The sequence below is a fragment of the Puntigrus tetrazona genome, chromosome 4 (genome assembly GCF_018831695.1).
Source record: "Puntigrus tetrazona isolate hp1 chromosome 4, ASM1883169v1, whole genome shotgun sequence".
Taxonomy (NCBI): Eukaryota; Metazoa; Chordata; class Actinopteri; order Cypriniformes; family Cyprinidae; genus Puntigrus; species Puntigrus tetrazona.
Window position 1 is genome coordinate 26916615 of NC_056702.1, and position 19373 is coordinate 26935987.

The following is a 19373-nucleotide window of genomic DNA, read 5'->3' on the forward strand; positions in this document are numbered from 1 at the left end:
TTTTGGTCATCCGCTTAATGAACGAATGACAGCACTTCTTGGACTTTCAGAAGAGGGATTCCTGTCATCATCTGCCTTTCCTCCTAAGTCACTCTGCCTGACTCTGAGCTACTCCTGAAATTTGTCCTTGCTGAAACCATTTATGCTGTAGGATCTCCTCAATAGTCGCTCTCTTAGTTGGGTCAACAGTCAGGCAGCGACTTATCAAGTTCTGCAATTCTGTACAAGTTTTTCATTGGTTAGTCATGTGTGTTCTTTCATGTCCATGACATGCTAACGTTGTCAAGTATGGAAATATGTAGCATGTATTAAACTTTGTGTGTTTAACAATCTTAATGTCACTGTGTCATTGGTAGTTGATTGTTCTCTCACCTGTGGATACTCTAATGTTAAAACTCAGACTGCCATGCATCATGTCTTCAGGACTGCTAAAGGGTCGACATTTGCACATCATTACGTACATCATTACACCCAGACACCAGACGGTTGTTGGCTCTGCCTTGTATCCTTTGTAGCCCTTGTAGTATTCAGGCGGGCAGACTCCTCCTGTTCATGAAAGCAAGGCATATTCAGGTTACAAAATCTATTTGCAAACAAATGTCACCAGAAACTTGACCAAATGTCCATTTGTTTTCATTAAATCACTACTCAGAAGTTTGACTTTTCATACACGACATATACTCCTGTGCATGTGTATAAAAATAACAATTATTTTGCTATACCATGTGAGAACCTGATTTATCTGCTTTTTCTTCGTCTTCAAGTGAAATAAAATGGCAGACATAGCCTGGTAGCCTAGCGTTAAGTGGAGGTGTGGCTTTTTGTTTTACACCTCTTTGGGTTAAATTTCACACTGACACCGTCTTAAAAATAACAGCATTTTATCACGATGTAGTGTTTAAACTATGTCAACACTGTTCATTTCTCCCAGCCTGGCATAGGCTGTTTTTTTAGCAGGGCCTGAAAAAATCATTTTTATTTATATAGCGCTTTTAACAACACAGGTTGCATCAAAGCACTGTACAGTATAATGTAGAAGAGTACAATGACAGGGATGTATACTGACGAGAGTGACCAATTTCTTATTAAATGCAGAGACGGTCTCTGTAATCAATTCGACGTTAAATCACTAGAAGTTAAGTGTCCCCAACCAAGCAAGCCAGAGGCGACAGCGGCAAGGAAACAAAACCCCATGCATACAGAATGGAGAAAAAAAAACCTTGGGAGAAACCAGACTCAGTTGGGGTCAGTTCTCCTCTGACCGGACGCCCAGCACTTAACCTCCAGTTCAATTTTAAACGCGCCAGCTGTGTCAGATAGTGTAAATGACTTAGTGTGTGCGTGTGTGTGTGTGCATCAGGATCTGGTGATCTGTCGACGGGCGCATCTAGGTTTTCTGGTCTCTGATGAACATAATCTCTGGGTGCTGATCCACCATCTAGTCTGGATACAAATCAACCGCATAGGATCTCACAGGTTTCACGACCGCATATCATCTGCTTCAATATCATGGATCATTCGCGCTTTTTTTCCGTAATGATTTTAATCGCAATCCGGGATGCACATGCTCTCTCCCTGCAAGAGTGCATCGCATATCAGTGACGTCATACGCAGCGCGCGTCTTAGGACAAGCGTTTTGCTTCAGTTAATAGGATTTGTAGATTCATTTAGAGTAATATATCCATCTGGTTTTAGCCAGGTTTCTGTCAAACAAAGCAAATCTAGGTTCTGATCTTTGATCAAATCATATATATAAAGTGCTTTTGTGGAAAGTGATCTAATATTCAGCGAGCCAAGTTTTATCGTTTGCTTATTTGAATTATAGGTAGTTTTAATTTGTTGGACATTAATTAAATTATTACTTTTGATTTGGTTTGGACGTTCTCTGCATATTCTAATTCGGGAACAGACACAGTCTCTATAGTGTGATATCTAGGTGAAAGAGTCTCTATGTGCTGAGAATTAACTGCCTTCTGTGATGTGAGGCAGCTAGCAGACGGTCGGTTTAGCCGGTCTGTCTGCTTACTGACCTGGGCACTAGTTGGTCATGTTGGAGCTATAAGACTATATGCCATATTTCTAGATAGAAGAGCAGCACCACCCCAGGAGGGATGAAGCCCATCTCTTTTTAACAGGTCAGGTCTGCCCCAGAAACTCATCCAATTGTCTATAAAGCCTATGTTGTTCTGCGGGCACCACTTAGACATCCAGCCATTGAGACCCAGCAGTCGGCTGTAAATCTCATTGTTGGAACTACTATTCTTGTTTCGTACTTTTATTGACATTATTGTCTCATATATCAAAGTGGTTTTGAAGAACTTCTGTGTGTGTGTTAAGAGTTTGGCAACACGTTCACAAAGGACAGGACGCTGTCCAGAGCCGACACCTTGCTGAACTCTTGCTGAACTCTCCCCCAAGCAGATTCCATCTAAATGATATCTAATTAGGATCAAGCACCCACAAGAAAGGAATGTGCCCTATTGTAACCTTTTTATGGGGGTTGCTCTTCCTTTATGTATAAATAAAGATGTGTGAGGGGCTGCGTTTCAGAAGCAAACTGAAGAAAGCTGGAAACAGTTTACTTCCCTTGCAACTGAAGCGATGTCACTTGCAAGTTACACATTCGAACAAATTCTCATGTCTGTTATTGAGTTGTCTTCGGGCAGGTAAAGAACCTTAAAGAGGCATCCAGACCCAACACTCATCACCCCGGTAAGCAGGAGGGGACAGAGATAATACATTGTCCGACATCGTGCTTGCAAATTCCCACACCTCTTTAATATTATTTTTAGTGATCTCCGACTGGCGAAGTTTACGTTTAGCATTAGCCAGCACTTTTAAATTTGACAAGATGTCAGACGCTCTGGCTCCCGGTAAGCATTGGACTACGGTGGCTGGTGTCTCTATTTTCACATTCCGTACAATAGAATCGCCAATTACTAGAGCACTTGTCTAGTAATTGTGTGCGTCACTGAGTGGGGAGAACCTGTTTGATGTTCTGATCGGAACGGATGAGCGGTGTTTTGACCCGCGACTAGCCCGCCTCACGGTCACCCAATTGCCCTGCTGCAGGGGCTCTGAAGCTGGACGAGAACAATGTACATGATTCACTGTACTAGTCGCATCCAAAGCAGTATCTACAGCCCTCGCATTCTTACTGTCCTCAATTAAAGTTTGGATGTGTGTCTCTAATTCTAAAACCTTCTCTGTCAGCATAGCTATTTCCCTGCATTTATCACGTGAATCCCTGATCGCTAACAGAGAAGGATAAGCTATACATGTGGCAGACGGTGCAAGTGACGATGCAGGGAGAAGCCATTTACTCACCGTAAGGATTCACTTACCACTCTTGATTTGATGAGCTTCTTAAAACGGAGTGAACGAGCGCGAGGAACAAATGAACAGGAGCGGAAAAAAGCCAACAATATGTGCGAAAACGCGGGTGGGAGCGAAAGTGAATCGGCTAACGAGTACTAACTCACCGCCAAGTTTTAGATTAAAGCGAACGAACTAACAGCAGTCTAATTAGTTAGATTAATTTGATAGTATCAACGGTATGTAGACAGTTAAAATATATTTGATCGCTAGAGAAGAGATGATAAATTGAAGAGCGAAGCTACACACAGCTACAAACAAACCAACCTCTCAGCAGACAGGAGCAATCGAGCAGGACACCCAGTGATTTTTTTTGTAGAGGTTTTATTGAATAAAATGTAACTCTACCTATTCAATAACTTGAATATATTAAGATCAGTTTGAGGGGCTGACAGGAACGGTCTTTGTGAAGTCTACATTAGTATTCCTGTTTTGTGCGCTAAATTTATAATATTCTGCATCTTCATTTCCTCTGTTTTGTGCACACTTTTTTACAGTATAAAATTTGCTCCTTGGTTTCGTGTGTTAATTTCTTAGAAAAGTGTTTTTCATTTCGTCCATTACGTTTGCTCTTTTTTTTAAACTAAGCTTGCTGCTCCGAGACTCTCTGGTGAATGGCTTGTGCAGTTTTGGTCATCCGCTTAATGAACGAATGACAGCACTTCTTGGACTTTCAGAAGAGGGATTCCTGTCATCATCTGCCTTCCCTCCTAAGTCACTCTGCCTGACTCTGAGCTACTCCTGACATTTGTCCTCGCTGAAACCATTTATGCTGTAGGATCTCCTCAATAGTCGCTCTCTTAGTTGGGTCAACAGTCAGGCAGCGACTTATCAAGTTCTGCAATTCTGTACAAGTTTTTCATTGGTTAGTCATGTGTGTTCTTTCATGTCCATGACATGCTAACGTTGTCAAGTATGGAAATATGTAGCATGTATTACACTTTGTGTGTTTAACAATCTTAATGTCACTGTGTCATTGGTAGTTGATTGTTCTCTCACCTGTGGATACTCTGACGTTAAAACTCAGACTGCCATAAATCATGTCTTCAGGACTGCTAAAGGGTCGACATTTGCACATCATTATGTACATCATTACACCCAGACACCAGACGGTTGTTGGCTCTGCCTTGTATCCTAAGCCCTTGTAGTATTCAGGCGGGCAGACTCCTCCTGTTCGTGAAAGCAAGACATATTCAGGTTACAAAATCTATTTGCAAACAAATGTCACCAGAAACTTGACCAAATGTCCATTTGTTTTCATTAAATCACTACTCAGAAGTTTGACTTCTCATTAGGCCTCATAGTAACGCCAACTCACCTATAAAATCACCCAAGTAGCCTGTACTTTTGACGAGGTCACTGCAGCCAAAGTCTATTAGTTGGACTCGGTTAGTCGTCGTGTTGATCAGAAAGTTATTCAACTTAATGTCCCGGTGAAAGACACCTCGGTCAAGACAGTGCTTGGCCCCGAGCACCGCTTGATACATCAGGCTACGTGTCTGTAATTCGTTCGGCCAATGCATGTTGTGAACCACAAATCTGAGCAAGTCCATGCAGGGTTCCGGATGTTCCAGGATGAGGATGAACCGATCCTCCTCTTCAAACCATTCCAGCATGTACACAATGTAGGGGCTTAATGGAGCCTGTTTGAGCAGCAGATTTGCAGCCACTTCTGCAAACAGTGGCTTTGAACAGCCAGGCTAACATTAGAGAAAAGAGTAATTAAGAGTTCAATATCACATTTCACTTCTGTTTGCAATGTAATTAGTATGTAGTTGGTATTTAAGTATGTACATTAAGTTACGTCAACTTACTAGTTCAATATAACGGTCTCTTTTACACTTGAGGATGATTTTGATGGCAACCTGCAAAAAATAAATGCAATCAATGAATAAATAAATGAAATCATTTATAAGCGCACTGTATGTTACAAATGGGCAAACTGATTATATTGAATCTGCAAATTTATACACATATATACACACACATATATAATCATGATCACAAATATTTCTATTTACATTTATATTAAAATGTTTTGGTCTAAGCACTGATCGATATCTTCTATATACATTTGGTGAATAAAGCGGTGATTCCTACCTTCTTGCGTTGAATTTTTGAAGTCCCCTCGTACACAGTGCCAAAGTCTCCTTGTCCAAGCTTACGTCCCACTTCATAAATCTCATCAAATGGTACTGCAAAAACATACAAAGAGAGCATGTTAATATATGAGATTCAGTCTGACATGAAATCCTGTGGCAGTGCTTGAATAAATACACACATGCAATTCACATCAGATACATGGGGAATAAATATGCTCAATGTTTGAAACTAATGCTACGCCCAAAATTGAACACAAAGCAAGTTCAAATTCAAATGTAGTACTACAGAAGTATGAGCAGTATGAGATTTTGAGTTAACCGTAAGTCAACATGTAACAGAAGGATTCTTTCAATTGCTTTTAGGCAATACTACTTTGTCAACAGTTATCATTTACGTTTGGAATACCGTATGAGGAATTATACATACATGTATACGCACACAGACAAGTGGAAATAAACTCACCAGGAGTTGGACGGCGAAACAGGCTGCTCGGGTTTGATCCTTGATTCGTGTATGCTTGCAAGCAGCTGGAAATTCTGGGGGTACTGGCTCAAGAGCTGACGGGCCTGGAAGAAGATCAGCTGAATCCTGCAGACATGTTGGTACAAAACCAGGATCCGACAAACCAGACAGACGATCTTCTGGAGGATCAGTCAGATCTTGTAGAGCCATGGTTTCATGGACAGATGGATCCGACTGATGATCAGCTGAATATTGCAGAGCCATAGGTTCAAGAAAGTTTGGATCTGACTGAGGATCAGCTGAATCGAGTCGGGCTGTGCACAAAGAGGAGCCACTTTGTTGTGCTTTTTCTGTTTTGTTGCACATTTTACAGCCCGCCAGAATCTTTTGAAGAGTGTGCGAATGCGTTTCTTCTTCTTTGTGTTTGTTTGATTTTCTAAAAAAACAGAAATGGAAAAGTTAAGAATTATAACCAAATATTACAAGGCACATTCAAACATACTTGTAGGTATTAGGTAAATAAACACTCAAAAGTGTGAAAAACAGGACAGAATTGAATTGACAGTAGACCTACCTTCAGCTGGCTCAGGATCAGCTGGATTTTCATCACAGTCTATCGGTGTGATGCTGGACAGACATGGCAGAGGATCAGGTTGATCCTGTAGAGTTATTGGCTCTAGACCGGACGGGCCTGGCTGTGGATCAGCTGGATGACAGTGTGCTGCTGGTTCGAGATCAGAAGGACCACACTGAAGATCAGCTGAATCTGTGTCCGTCACAAGCTGAGGAGGGGCTGTTTTGTTGCCTCGACGAGTGCTTTTCACAGCAAGCCATGTCTTCTTGAAGAATGCACAAAGGCTTTTCTTCTTGTGTTTAGCTGGTTTTTCTTAAAGAAAAGAAAAGAAGTCATACACACATTTAATATATTAAAAAGGAATTGTTGCAACAAAACTATTTCAGAGAAAGGAATTTTTCACAAGCTTGTTGTTCACCTGCTGGGCTGTTCTCCATAGCTGCTGCTGCAGGAGAAGCCTCTGGATTTGCTCCTGTAGGGTCAGTGATGTTTTTTTCTCCAGCTCTTATTGTATTATCTACTAATATTGAACTCTTTTTAGACTTGAGCTCCATTGATTACAGACAGAAACACTGGTGCTGTAATGAAGCGCTGGAAAACAGTTATTTTGAGTGTTTGTTCACGTGATAATCTTTCTGCTCTGATTCTCACTCAATTGATCACACTAGATTAGAATAAATGTTAGGCCGACGATGAATTTATACTGTGGAATGCTTCACTGTGACGTCACGGATTTCACGTGACCTCACGTGTACTCTGCACGTGCAGCGCAAGGGGCCTCGCATAAACCGCATTATTTGAAAAGAGTAGGCTATTATATATATATATATTTTAAAAAACAAATGTTCATATAAAAAAGCAGAACGCAATATATAATCGCAATTTAATGCTAGACTCAATAACACAAAAATCCCGAAATCGGCAATAATTAAAGCTGCAGTTCGTGACTTTTTGCGCTCTAGCGGTTAATAAACAGAGCTTCTTGCGGAAGAACACTGCAGCCGGAACTACTTTTATGGGTACGTCTACGGCGAATCACGCAGGTATGGGGCTACTCCGCAGTGGTACTTACCCTAACTAGTCCGAATATAAACACTTATTAAAACACTATTGGAGTACTCGCTTAGTAATTTTGTATATCCTGAACATAAAAACGTCTCAGACTGCAGCTTTAATTAAACTCTGTAACTCGACGGAATGTATAAATTTCACCCGTTTTCTAAAGACACTTTAAAACTAACGCTTGTTTATACAGACAGCTCTGCTCACACGAGTTAATAAAAAGCCCGCGTGGTTTCATTCATCCCGAGAGTGTGTTTTAACAATTAATTGAAACGACGAACAAACACAATGGCTTAGGTTTGATTTCGACACCCAAAGAGGAAAATAGTAGCTTTCAAACAAGCTTTCTGCATGTCTTAATCGAATAGCTAACGGTTCATGAATACAAATTTGTATCTTACATTAGGATTTTTTGTCTATCAAATAACAATAACGCTAAAGATAAGAAGAAAGTTTAACAAAGACTTAACTTCATTTTCTCTGTCAATCAACAAAATCACGTCAGCGTCGCCGCACTGCTGTTGCTATAGTAACGAATTCAGTTTTATCGTGCGTCTGATTGAAAGAGCAGGAGGCTACAATGTGATATTACACAACAGGTTTACAGGACAAGTACAGCTTATATGATATTATCATTTTATCATTCAGCTGCCACTTCACCGTCCCATCCTAGTAGAATACAGTATACAGTTAAACCTTAAACATAATAAACAAATAAAAAACAGACATTTATACTTACCATAATCAGACTCGTTCATTCTGTTGATGACCCACTACCCAAACAATAAAACATATATATACTTATTTTATAATACTCACAGCTACCAACACTGTAAAAAAAAAGCCCTGTAAAAATACAGTAAAAACGTTTTTAACTGAAGGAATTTTCAGTATTTTTAGTTTACAGGTGTTTTTCTGCAGCTTTGTTTTTATTCCTGACTTTGTGTTTTTCTTTTAATTAAGTTGACTTGGTTTCTTTTATTTTACTAATGGAGCTAATTATTTTGACAGTGCATCACTAATATTGTACACAATGCTATTTAAAACAGGACATTGTTTTAATGTTGCTTTTATGTATGCATGTTATTAGTAGGTGTTTTTGAAAATTATTTTGCATTATTACAGTTTTGTGCTTGTATTTTCATGTGTAATACAAAAGCTATTGCATACATTTACCTGTAGTAAAAAATAAATGTTTGGTTTGTGTACACATCTTTCATTTATTGGACCATGTTTATTATAAATTGTTTGTTTTTAGTATAAATAAAATTAGATATCTTAGCATAACTAGTGATTATATATAGAGCAATACAGATTTTAAGAGGTAAAACATTTTTAGTTAATGCTACAAAAGAAACAGTATGCCAAAGTTTCATAATTTGCTATATAACCATTAACGGAAGTAGTTAAATGGTACGGAGAATGCACTGTAAATTTACGAAATTTTCTGTTTTTGAATTGAAGGAAAGCGTCCGTAATTTTACCACAAAATGACCTGGTAATTTTCTGCCAACAATTTCTCCGTTTTTTTACAGATTTTTTTTTTTACGGATTCCAGGAACATATCTTACACGGATAAAGGCTGGTGGAATCCTACACCACAGCATGAAAAATAAATTACATGAATGAACATTACAAATAAAAAATAAAAACTATGATAAAACACCAGTGCAATACTACACTGTAAAAAAAAATCCGTAAAAAAACGGAGAATTTGCTGGCAGAAAATTACCAGGTCATTTTGCGGTAAAAATCCTCGACGACCGACCAATGCGGAGCCGGAGAGACGATGGAGCCTGGTGGAGCTGGTGGACTGACGGAGCACGGTGGAGAGGAGCGAGCTAGGAGCCTAAAGGAAGCCGACGGGTCTACAAGCCGAGGTGGAGTCCAGGACTCGGAGGCGGGACGATGAAGCGAGGGATCCTTCATCCGCGGCGGCGATAGAGACTGGCGCTCCAGATGGTGGGCAGAGGATGAGTGCAGGGGCTGCTGGGGTCCATCGACGACGTGTGGCAAGGGTCGGAGGGTGGGATAACTTGAGGAAGCGGCTCTGGGAAGGCGGCGGCCATCTTGGGAAGCGGCTCTGGGGAAGGCGGCCATCTTGGGCAGTGGCTCGGGGAAGGTGGCCATCTTCTGCAGTGGCTCTTGGAATGCTGCCATCTTGGGGAGCGGCTCGGGGATGGCGGCGGCCATCTTGGGAAGCGGCTCTGGGAAGGCGGCCATCTTGGGCAATGGCTCGGGGAAGGTGGCCATCTTCGGCAGTGGCTCGTGAAAGGCGGCCATCTTGGGGAGCGGCTCGGGGAAGGCGACCATCTTGGGGAGCGGCTCGGGGGAAGGCAGCCATTACAGGAGTTGATGTGGTGTTCTTTTCCTCCTCAACACCCAACGTGAAAGCTGACCCCACAGTCCCTAAACCGAACTCTATAAACTGAAAAAGTGAAAAGGTGAAAAGCTGCTGGATCCTGGTGTGAGGTTGCATTCTGTCACGAATGAGGGGTCTGAGGCGTGCGGATTGTGGGATTTATGTTTTAAAGCAGACATGTCAAACTCAGGCCCAGCGGGCCAATTTTATCCCGCACTTCAATTATATTTGGCCCGCAAGATGATTTCAAATATGCATTACATCTGGCCCACCGGCCCGTTATACAGCGCACGTACCGCTAAAGGTGCCTACACATTGAACGCGTCATTCATTGTGTATGTGCGACGTCAGCGTTTAAAAATTAAAACATTTTTAATTTGAGCGTCAAAACGCTGTGACGACATCTACGCGCGGCCAATAGGAGAGCAGCCTTTGCCGGGGGCCGGAGTTCCCGATGTGGTGCAAGAAGATGAGCTTAGCTGCTGCTAAGCGACAGAAGAGGCACTTCCTTCCGCAACGCTTTTCGTTCGTGTCTTAAAAACACGAACGGAAGGGAAATGGAGCAGGCTCGATGTGTGGCAATCGTCCTGCAATTGCGGCAGCATTTTTCCACGAGTGCCGGAACTGTCTGATTTGATTGTCGAAAATGCCGCGGCATTGGATACTCGGGGCTCGAAGTGTCGGCATTTTATGTGGCCGTTTTTAATTTTTTATTATTTAAAATGGAGAAATATTATTTTATTTACTGATGGCATGGTCTGTTCAAAGTTGAAAGAGATATATTTTTAGGTGTTGGCCTTGATGGTCTGTGATGAAAAGATTTAGGTTACAATTAAAATGAATAAAATTAAAGATATAGAAGCCTGATATTTTTTTCAGTTTTTGTTTTTATTATTTTCTTAAACCTGTTCTGGTTTCAGTATTTAAGCAAAAATTCAATTGTAATATATGAGGATGGTTAATACAGCAGTTTAGTGTATCTTAAAGATAATAAAAACAAATAAATTAATAAAAAAAAATTGGTCTGGCCCTTGACAATGTTCTTTTTTAATTTTGGCCCTCTGTGAATTTGAGTTTGACAACCCTGTTTTAAAGGATTTATGTTTTACAGGTTTTACTCAATAGAAGCACTGTGCCCAGGCCTCATAAAGGCTCTGAGTTTTTCTACTTGATATTATGTGTATGTGCTGTGCAAAATGTTTTATGAGCCCCCTGCATGAGCCCAAGAGATTGGGACAGTGAATGACAGAAATAAAACAAGAGTGAAAGAAGCAGTACACACACAGTGGTTTCTGTATTAAGGACATTGATCCTGGGAAAGTAGGTGGTGTTAGATTATATAATAAAAAGCCAATTATTACCCATAGGGAAGCATAGAAAAGTTAGACATACAAACACCCCAATAACCTGATGGTGCAGACTGTTTGGTCATAATCCAAATTGTGAGAAGTGTAATTGGACTAGGGTAAAATATAAACTGATGACTACCTATAAGGAAGTATGGGATAAATTGTGTAGACAAATGTTGGCACAGGCTGAAATTAAAGAAAAACCAAGGGTGACAAGAGAATTAGAAAAGGCATGGAAGCAATTAGAGTGTATTAATGGGTGGAACAATTCCACTGAGATCAAAGGGGAACTATTAAGGGCCATAATGAGAGAAAAAGAAAGAGCAGACAAAGAGCATAAAATGGCGGTACAGAACAGGCAAGCTTCAACATTTTTTTACTAAAGGGAAATTAGAAAAAGAAGTGAAAGAAAAGGCCTATCAGACTAGAATATGGAGCAGAATAAACAGTGTCATGGTCTGCAGGGTAAAAATTGCAGCTCTTAATGAGAAACAATCAGAAGAAGAAAAACGTAGTCCCCCCCCTTATGCAGAAAAGTCCCCTTCCGCTCCTTTAATGCTGCCTGTGATGCATGTTGTGACAGGGTAAGTGTCCACGACAACCAAACAGGCAAATAAAAATGGAAGGTTTGTCCTGACAGGAGGAACAGTTGAGGTAGAACCAAGTGAGGAGGCTAGGTTAGAAGAAGAAAAAAAGAGTAAGAGAGCTAATAAATGAAGAACTGACAAAACAACCCATGAGTTCAATCATTAACAGTAGTTAGACAGAGAAATACTTCAGAGAACTCAGGAAGTAGAAGAACTAGAGCGACGCGTAGGGCAGCTGACTGGAGAAAGGAAGAGACTGACGGGTGTGCTTAAGGAGGAGGCGGCATGTGGAAGCAGAGTAGGTAGTCTGTATGGAGAAGAAAGTATACATGAGGAGGAAAATGTCAGAATGCTGAGGACAGAACTCGAAAGAAGGGAAAGGGAAATCAGAGAAGAATGTAGGGAAGATTCAATGAAAGGGCTAAGCCTAGCTAAAGGTCAGGGTGAAGAAAAGGATAGTGTAACAATCACTGGATATGAGCTGGACATAGACTGGGGTTCTAAACAGGCGGCACAGGCCCCACCCAGGGCTGGTACAGCTACCAGCCCCACAAAGGAGAAGGAGGTGCCTCAGGAACCACCTTATTACAAGCCTTAAAGTTAAAGAAAGACATGGGGTTAGAACAACATACCCAACCCAGTATCCACTGTACAGGATAGGAGGACACCAGAATCCAGGGTATAGACCATGGGGAAATGCAGACATGAATGCAGTACTGCAGAAATTGCCAGATCTAACTAAGGGAGGAATGAAATGGTTAAATAAACTCACCACATTAACCCATGGTCTTTAGGGCCCTAATGGGACATCTGCTTACCAGAACCCAGATGACTACGCTAGAGGATGAAGCTAGAATAGAAGACATGGCCAATGAGAAACCACTGTCCAAAGTAATTACCCAAATAAGCAGGGCTCTTACAAACCTCTATCCAACACCAAAAATGACTTATCAATCTATCAAATTTAAGATAGGAGCAGAAGAATCTGCATCAGCATATCTGCATAGGACAGAAGCTGAATGGGAAGAAAGGACAGGGCAGCACCCAGATTGCAGTGACATCTGTAAAGAGTTTTACAGGCAGGCAGTAGTGAAGGGAATTCCCGAAAAGCAAAACAACAAGTAGAAAACAGTCCAGAAATGTGTGGGGGTAGTGGAGAGACATGGGCCAGGTATTTCATTTACTATGTAGACAGCGCCATGGAAAAACAAGAAAGGGATAAAAAGAAAAAGAAAAGAATAAAAAGAAGCCTAGAGAGGGAGCTCTGCAAATGCCTGTAATGAATCAGGGGATGAAGGGACAGGAAGTGTCACAAGGGGCAGCAAACTATCAGCCTCAGGGCCCACGTGATTATCCATATGACCCGCTGCCAGACTGGCCACCTTCTGGACATGGGTGGCAAAACCAAAATTATAGGGGGCATTACGGGAGACCAGGGAGAGAGCAGGGGTGTTATCTGTGCGGAGCAGGTGATCACTGGAAAAGAGACTGCCCACTGAATAGAGGGGGACAACCTCCTGCACGGGGACGGGCTCCTGTTAGAGGAGGGCCTCGGGGAAGAGGAAGAGGTGTCCCCAGAAACGTCCCGTGGTCTACCAACCAACAGGTGCCCAGACAAAGCCCAGTCTGGGGCCAGGCAGACCAGGCGGATTATTGACAAGACCCACAGAGAACCAATAAGGGGGCTGAGGCTGAGCCCTACCTAACTGTACTGGTCAATAGACAGCCAAGTACAGGCCTTAGTGGACACTGGGGCCTCCTTCTCTACCATCAGGCTGGAATGGTTGAGAAAGGACGCACTCTCCTGTGAAGTACAGGAAGTCAAAGGTTACTTTACTTTTAAAAGTTACCTTACCGTACTTCCTTTTAAAATCCCACAACAAAAGCGGTGAGGATTCCTGGTTTTCACCCAGGCGGCCCGGGCTCGACTCCTGGTATGGGAAGGCTGTTTTGCTCTATGTTTCCTTCGTGAAACGAGCAGTTTGTTCGCCGAAGCTTCTTTTCCGGGTCATTGGTCGAACTGCAGAAAGCTGAAAAATGAGGATCTGCTCTCATGCCGCGTGCCTTCGATAGCTCAGTTGGTAGAGCGGAGGACTGTAGCAAAGGAGGTTGTAATCCTTAAATCGCTGGTTCGACTCTGGCTCGAAGGAGTTGTTTTTCGCCATGGCCGCCATTTGATTTTGGGCGTGGCTTTTCCGAGCTTCCGTCACAGCGTGACCACAGGTTTTTTCTAAGGCATCAAGTGGGTATTTGAAGTGACTGTTTTGTACTGGAGGAGACTATAATGAAAAGCATGTATTATCTGTTCTGCCATCACTCTGTGTCTTCGGGTGATTCTAGTCTTGCTATGGACTATGTGTCGTGTGACTTTGTGACTTGGCTCTTCCCAACTTCCGTCACAGCGTGACTATAGATGGCCAAAAGAAGTTCCCTGACTGGGAATCAATCCAGAGCCGCAGCGGTGAGAGCGCCGAATCCTAACCACTAGACCACCAGGGATATGCTGATAGGTTGAGAACAAGCACAAAGTGATACAGGACCCCGTCACGTCCACAGATGGAAACTCTGGTACAAGCACAATTAGCTCAAGACAGTGGGCCAGTGGTACAATGGATAACGCGTCTGACTACGGATCAGAAGATTCTAGGTTCGACTCCTGGCTGGATCGCTCTCTATTTATGTTGATTTATTCCTTGCTGCCACCTGGGCGCAGAGAAAAACTTGTCAACTAAATCAAACTCAACTAATAATCCACCACGTATACTATTCAAACTGCATCTCCATTTCAGGGATAATTTCTCAATTTGCCACAATATCTGTTCTGCCATCAGTTTGGGTCTTTGGGTAATTCTAGTCTTACTTCCTTTTAAAATCCCACAACAAAAGCTAAAGAACTCTCTACGAAATCCAGCGGGCTGGCCACACGCATGAAAAATGGCCCAGAATCCTGCCACACTCCTCAGTCTGTTCACATATGGTCTAGCGGTGAGGATTCCTGGTTTTCACCCAGGCGGCCCAGGTTCGGCTCCCGGTATGGGAAGGCTGTTTTGCTCTTTGCTTGCTTCACAAACGAGCAGTTTGTTCGCCGGAAGCTTCTTTTCCCGGGGTCATTGGTCAAACTGCAGAAAGCTGAAAAAATGAGGATCTGCTCTCACGCAGCGTGCCTTAGATGGCGCTACCTGGAGCAGGATCGTCTGGGTTTTGCGGTCCAATCGCCGAGCTCGCTTTCCATTTGACAATGGACGAACGGCCAACCGCATCGCGCTTGAGAATGGATGGGAGCCAATCAGAGCGCGAGCTGTCCATTGTTGGGAGCCAATCGCTAACTGTGTTGGGAGAATGGACGAGTTGGGAGCCAATCGCTCGTTTGCGCAGAACGCACCGGCCAATCGCGTTTCCAAGTGAGATCCAAGTGAGAATAAAACTGCTTAGTTTTAGCTGACTTTACGCAGTCCTGAGGAAAATTGACAGATTTCAATTCGACAGAAGAAAATTGCATAATTCGACAAAGTAAGTATTAAATGTTTTTTTCTCTCCGTTTGCTATGTTTTTGAACTGATAATTCATTACGTTTTCGTCCATCGTTCTTGTTTTGCATTTAAAAACTATGACTTCGTAGCGAGTTTTTAAAATCATCTCTATAATTGCAATTTGCGCTTTAATCTTACTTATTAAATTCCATTTAGTCGTTTTATATCTCGCGTTCACATAACTGTCATTAAATTCCCGGGAAATTCTAAATGATTTGACTTGAGTGACGTGTGGTGTAGTAACCATGACGTGTTTTGTCGCAGTGTTTGTCGTCGCGTTGTTTGCCTTTAATCTTACTTATTACGTTTCCATGATTTTTTTACTCGAACGGTATAAACTGTCGTGCAGTGTAAAAAAATGCTTGAAGATATAGTCAGTAAAGTACAGTAGTGAAAGTGTAGTAATCTCTTTATTATTGTTATTATTCTTTGGAAGATCAGGTTTCAACTGTATAAACAAAGTTTTGCTATACATAAAAATCTGACTGAAAAAAAAACAACGTAAACGTTTAGCATAGCATGTGCAATATTTACTATAGTGAAAGTGTAGGAAAAGTGTTTTGTTAGCATAGTTTCATAGTTTATAATCTCACATATTAAACTCTTATATGCCTGTAATTTAAACAAAAAAATTGTAAATTTATTTTGGGTGAAAAACAATAGTTCATCAAAATTTGTCGTTTTGCTATAGTGTGAATGTAGTAATCCTGTTTTGTGTCTGCAGATTGATTACTATTTGTATAAACACATATGCAAATGCTAAACATAATCATTTTAAATGACAAAGGAAAGTAATAAATCAATTAACCATAGATATATAAACGTGCAGTTACAAAAGTGTGAGTTACTATGAAGAAACATACGTTTAACCACAGTTTTGAACTGAATTAACAATGCGTTTTATTTTTTGATGTCATTATTACACACTAAATGTAGTAACTAACATAACAGTAAATTGGCATAATTGGATGTAACTATTCAAACTAAACAAAAACTAATCTTACCTCTATTGTAAGTGCATTTAGTAATAATAATGTTCAAATACTGTATAATTAAAGTGTAACACTTTAAAAACAAGGTTTATTTATTATTTATTTGTAGTAAAATAATTTTCATTTGCTGTAATGAGTGCTATTATTTAGTTACCTTGAATGTGTGTGTATATATATATATATATATATATATATTATATCATTATAAACAAATTGAAATTGTCTGTGTAGTTGTCCAGTACAAAAATGCACATTATTTAGAGTTATTTCCAAATTGTGTTTAGATGAGTACTAAGCCAAAGACCCACAAGGCCATGGGTGATGTCAGTGGATGACCAGGTTGAGGGCTTTTGCAAGCTCTGGTGCATGGCCTTCTGGAGGCAACAGACCAGCACCACGGCAGCGGAAGTGGTATGACCTCTACCAGAAGGTAAAGTTACCAGTATCTCATTATATTGTACGGAGGTGAATCAAAACCTGTAAATGCAATAAGACTAATCTGAGAAGGGATATCCAAAGGAACAAAAGGACTTCAAAAAGAGAGCAAACAACACCACCACCCCCTGTTGTGTTTATGACACCCTCTTCACCTCTGCTCTTCCTGCTTCCCCTCCTTCTGCCCAAAATACTTGGTTTAAAGTTAATTAGGAGTAAGGCATTATATGTCATGTGTCTTATGAACCTATTGTTCTTCACTTTCATGTTTGGTTTCATTTGAAAGGGTTTAGTGCGATTGGTAAATTGGTCTCAATTTCACAGTAATCACTTATATTATGGAAAAGAACTTGGTAGAACTGTGTTCTGTTGGGAAGGGGGTGTGTCCGCCTTTTGGGTCTCTGAACGTGTTCCGTCCAGGTGTGACACTGGAGCACGGGAACCTTAACACCAAAAGGTTTTTACAACTACATTTGGGATCTCTTTGTAGATAAGGAAAGTGACAAAACACAACAAGGCTGGGGAAAAGGGGGACTCTACAATATAACATGTAATGTGCAGGTCATCTGACAATGGTGCAGACCAAATCAGTAAACAGTAAAATTTACATTTTTCAGATTGAGAAATGCCCCCTGCAAGCTCATGGACAGACCACCCTCTTTGGTGGGTCCAAGGCATGCAGTTGTGGATTCCACACCACCAAGGTCATATATTTTAAAATTACATTAAATTTCAATATCACAATGTTGTTGTGCTGTTTCAATACACCTCATGCTCTTCTGCTGTTGTTTCCAGCCTGCCACTGCTACTTTATCACAGGCCACTGCTGCACCTCCACAATCTGAGGCTTCAGACACGGCTCCTGCCCCACGGTCATTCCTGAGGCCCTCTTCTACTTTATCAATGGTGAATATTTTCTTTGTAGTTAATGTTATATTTAGAATGATCTTGGATTTGTTTGATATTATTTACAAAATTTACTGGTATTCCTATCCTTGTGACGACACAATAACGTGATAAATACCAGGTGAACTTTTGGTTTGTGGGTTTTCACTGTTCTGAGTCTTTGCTTTTATTATTCTCATCGCTGAACCTGACCATGTAAAGCATCTTTCAAAAACATAAAAATAGTAATGTGTTCAAAATTTTGACCTCTCCTGTATGTGTGTGTCCTTTTATTTATTTTTTTATTTTTTTAAAGGGGAGCTGCTTGGTGTTGACTACCTGCTCAGTCAGACTGGACAGCCCCTAGTAGTGGACCCCGACTCAGAGGAAACAGAAAACCTGTTGGAGGATGTGGATGAAGGCGTGGACGAAGAGGACGAGGGCTTCGGGGAAGTACAAATAGATGACATTACTCAGTCAAGTCTTACCAATGACCCAAGCTTCTCTGTCTCCCCCATTTTTGCCAGCTGCTTCCTCCACCATGGCTTCTCCACCGTCCAGCCAGCTGCCTCCTCCACCGTCCACCAGCTGCCAGCCAGCTGCCTGCCTCCACCGTCCAGCCAGCTGCCTCCTACACCGTCCAGCCTGCTGCTCCTCCACCGTCCAGCCAGCTGCCTCCTCCACCTTCCAGCTTCTGCATCCCACGTCCAGCCTGCTTCTGCCTCCACCGCTGCCCTTGGCCACCGTCCAGCCAGCTGCCCGCCAGCCTGCCTGCCTCCACCGTCCCGCCAGCTGCCTCCTACACCGTCCAGCCAGCTGCCTCCTCCACCGTCCAGCCAGCTGCCTCCTCCATCGTCCAGCCAGCTGCCTCCTCCACCTTGGCTTCTGCGTCCACCGTCCAGCCAGCTTCTGCGTCCACCGTCCAGCCAGCTGCCTCCTCCAACGTCCAGCCAGCTGCCTCCTCCACCTTGGCTGCGGCTTCATTTATTCAGCCTGCTGCCTCCTCCATGCCAGGTGCATCAGAATCTGTGGTATGTAAATACTTTGTTATATGTGCACTCAGACTGATTTGGATTGCTTATGACATTATATATAAATGAAACCTTTCTACCAACATACGGGTATTCCCTAATATTTTCTTACACTCTATTCTATTCTGTTCTATCAGGAAATCATTACATTTATGTTTTGCCAATAAAATAGTTTTATTTGTTAAATATTTATTATAATTAGTTAAAATACAAAACATTTTAACATTTGTATTACAAATATCAAATATAGATTATGAACTGTTATGCTAAGAAAAGTTAAACAAAGAGTTTAAGATGATCTGAAGCTTCTTTATACTATCTGAACTTGATGCTTGTCAACAAAATCACATCTAGAAATGTGTATATATGTATTTGTTTTTTGTCCAACTTAACTGTATAAACTTAACTGTCATAATATTGCTCGTTTCTGTCTTTTTTTCCTCAGGCTTTAGATAGTGCTGGTGTGCCAGGCATGGACAGAGTGGACAGCCTGGCGGAGTATCTGGTGGAGCTTAAGAATCAGTCATCGCTGATCCTCACGAACCAGCAGGTCAGGAACATTCAAGTTTCCTTATTTCCCCCCATTGACCTGCCATATGTCAACACTTGCACGTGTTTTGTTTTCT

General features: G+C 41.7%; 1 long non-coding RNA gene and 1 other non-coding gene across 2 annotated transcripts; both read left to right on the forward strand.

Annotated features, from left to right (window-relative positions):
• The first annotated feature begins 13937 nt into the window (after positions 1-13937).
• On the forward strand, positions 13938-14024 carry trnay-gua. The gene is given in 2 exon segments: positions 13938-13974; positions 13989-14024. It is a non-coding gene; the product is annotated as a tRNA-Tyr (tRNA).
• Positions 14025-16725: 2701 nt separating this feature from the next.
• Positions 16726-17737, forward strand: LOC122342584. The gene is made up of 3 exons (XR_006250602.1): positions 16726-16826; positions 17449-17535; positions 17627-17737. It is a non-coding gene; the product is annotated as an uncharacterized LOC122342584 (long non-coding RNA).
• The last annotated feature ends 1636 nt before the right edge of the window (positions 17738-19373 follow it).